Source organism: Streptopelia decaocto (genome assembly GCF_964273445.1).
Source record: "Streptopelia decaocto genome assembly, contig: HAP1_SCAFFOLD_102, whole genome shotgun sequence".
Taxonomy (NCBI): domain Eukaryota; kingdom Metazoa; phylum Chordata; class Aves; order Columbiformes; family Columbidae; genus Streptopelia; species Streptopelia decaocto.
Genome location: NW_028115960.1, coordinates 371,610 through 375,000, shown reverse-complemented (window position 1 = coordinate 375,000; position 3,391 = coordinate 371,610).

Genomic DNA, 3,391 nt, shown 5'->3' with positions numbered 1-3,391 from the left:
CCCTTTGGGCACAAATTTGGGGGTTTTATGGAGGATTTGGGTAGATATGTGGCTTTAATGGGAGTGTGAGGATATAATTTTGGGGTCTAATGGGGGAGCTGATTTTTTTGGGGAATATTTTGAGGGTTTAATTTGGAATTTTGGGGCTATAATGGAGGATTGGGGGGTTTAATGGGATCTGCGTACATTGGGGCGATATTGGGGTGCACAGCGGGGATTTGGGTGATTTTGGGAGTTGTTTTTTTAGGGGGGGTTCTCACCCCTCTCTCCTCCCCAATAGACATGCTGAGCAACATGTACATGTCGCTGTTTTTGTGGGGGGCAGAAACCCCAGGACGCCCAGTGGGCCTTGGGAGCCTACGCACAGGCCATATGTGTGGGGCTGGGGGGTGTTTTTGGGGGAAAAACCGTGTTTGTTCGGAAAAAAGATGAGGCTATTGGGGCCTTCAGGCCTGCAGGGGCGAGTCAGGACTGGGTGGTTGCTATGGGGGGGTGGGGTTGCTAGGGGGAGTGGCCACGTGATTGCTAGTGACTAAGGGGGTTGCTGAGTGGTTGCCAGGGGGCGTGGTGTTGCTAGGGGCGTGGCCACGGGATCCTTATCCAGACGGCTGTTGCTAGGGGGCGTGACGTTGCTAGGGGCGTGCTTATGGCGTCCTTATATAGGCCTGGGGTTCCTAGGGGACATGGTGTTACTAGGGGTGTGGCCCCCGGGTCTGTCTGGGCCTATAGGGTTGCTTCAGGCCTTGCCGGTTGCTATGGGGGGGTGGTTGTTAGGGGGCGTGGCTAAGGCAACCCCAAGGCTTTTCCTAGCGGGTAAAGGGGTCACTAAGGAGTGTGGCGTTGCTCGGGGGCATGGATAAGTCCCGTTCTCCCCAAAAGAGGAGCGGTTGGACCCCAAAGCCGCAACAATGTCGACCTGCACCTCAACCACGCCACGGTGAGCCAATGGGAAGCCGGCAGGGGCGGGGCGGGGGGCGTGGCCACCGCGTTTGGACCATTAGCATCAAAAATGGAGGGGGGGGGCGGGTGCAGCGCGGAGTGGCAGGCATGGCAGCCAATGGGGAGCTGCCCGCTGTGTGCCGCAGCCAATCAGCACTCTCCGGCAGCTCCTCCAATACCAGGAGAGCTTCGGGGCAGCACTGGACGGGCTGAGCCTCGCAGCTGCGCTGGCGCCCAGGTGGGCGGAGCCTCGGCGGTGCCACGCCCACCTGCTGGACTTCCTGGAGAGGCTGCGCGCCGCGATGGCCAATCGGGTGAGAGGGGCGGGGCTTCGGTGGGCGTGGCCTCGAGGGCGTATTTAAAGATGGAGCATGTGTTTGGGGCATTTTAAGGGGGTTTTGGGGGACATAACAAGGGTTTGGGGCAAAACGGGGTAATTAAAGTGATTTGGGGGCAACTTAAATTGATTTAGAGGCGATTTAAGGGGCTTTTGGGGCATTTTTAATTAAATTAACAGAAATAAGGGGGAATTATAGGAAATTAATCAGATTTTGGGGGCATTTTAAGGGGATTTTTGTGCAAAACAAGGGAATTCGTGGGGAATTAGGGTTTTTTTTTAGTGTCCCTGGTGCAGCCCCGGTGGGGCGGAGCTGCCAGCGGGGACCGGAAGTGGGCGGTGCCTCGAGCAAAGGCGGGGCCAGCGACGGGCTCCACCTCTGCAGCCAGGAGCCACTCCTGGGCACGCAATGAGTGGGTGGGTCCTGTTCATCCTGAGCCCCCCTGAGCGTGACAGCTTCCAATCAAACTAGGGGACCCAGGAGTGCCCCAGGGGACTCAGGTGTTTGGGAGAGACCCAGGAGTGCCCCAAGGGACCCAGGGGAGGGAGGGCACTGGGAGGGTGTTTGTGGGCACTGTTTTATACTGGGATGTTACTGGTTTATACTGGGGGGGACTGGGAGGGGTTATGGGGGGGACTGGGTTATACTGGGACAAACTGGTGGGCTCTGGGGGTCACTGGTTTAAACTGGTTCAAACTAGTGTTTACTGGTGCGACGTTCTCGTTCCAGGGTGTGCGGGTCTCGTCTCCACTCTCCCTATTGGTCAACGGGAAGCGCCCGCCCCGCCACGCGCTGGCCCCGCCCCGGCTGGCGCTCTCGGCACCGCCCCCTCTGCCAGACGCGGCCCCGGCACCGGAATAAACGCGCCCCGATTGGCTGGAGCTTCCCGCGCCGCGGACCCATCCCCATCTTGGGAGGGTCGGCGCGCGTCTTCATGGTTACGGGCACCATATTGGGAGGGTCGGCGAGCGTTTTGACGGCAACCGCCATCTTGGGGGTGTCGGGGCGCGTTGCGGCTGCCATCTTGGGAGGGAGCGGCGTCTCCATGGCGACGGGTGCCATGTTGGGAGGGTCGGGACGTCCCGCTACCGCCGCCATCTTGGCTTCCTCCTCCTCCTCTTCCAAAATGGCCTCCAGATCCGGCAGGTCACGCGGCGGCCCCAAGATGGCAGACAGGAAGCGGGTGGATAGCACGCCCTCCGCCTGCGACACAGGGCGGGGCTGAGGGGCCCTCCCGAACTCCTCGGGTCCCCACCCCAACTCCTGGGTCCCACCTGCAGGATCATGCGGGGCTCCAGCGGCGGGAGGGGAGGCGTGGCAGGTGGTTCCAGTTCCTCCTCCAAGGGGCTCCCCAGCGCGGCCATCACTGTCTCGTATTCGCTCAGCGCCCCCGGGGGGACCCCTCCTTCCCCCTCCCCCATCCCCGCCTGGAGGGGGCGGGGCCCGCTGGGGGGCGGGGGGAGGGGCAGCCACGTGAAGCTGCTGTGGGGGCGCCTGGGGGGTGGGGGAGGGGTCAGAATCAGCCCCGCCCCTTTGTGTCCCCTCCCCACCCCAATACCTCACAGCGAGAAGCGGGGGGGGAGGGGCGGCCTAGGGCGGGCCCCAAGCACAGGAGTTGCCGCGGAGCATCATTGGAACTGGGGGTTGGCCCCGCCCACAACGGTTGGGGGGCGGGGCTTGCAGAGCTCTGCGTCCCCATTGGTCACTGGGTCTCTATGGGTCCCTGTGATCTCTATGGGTCAATCTATGGGTCTCTATGGGTTTCTATGGTCTCTATGAGGCTCTATGGGTCCCCACGTCACTTATGGGTCACCCCACAGCTACAAAGCATCCGTCCTTTAATCATCAACTCGTAACGAGGTATCAAAATTAAAAGGGGGGGGCGGGGCCGGGGCCGGGGGGAGGGGCCACGACAGCATGAGCATGGAGGCAGGAAATGGGGCCTATTGGGGTGAACGGGGGTGGGTTTGGGGCTTTAGGAATCGTCCTCGCCCTCCTTCGCCTCCTTCTCATCCCCCTTGATGGACTCCAGCTGCGGGAACACAGAATTGGGACCATTTCACCCCAAATCCAAATTTCACCTCCAAATCCCCAAAATTCACCTCAAAACAGCC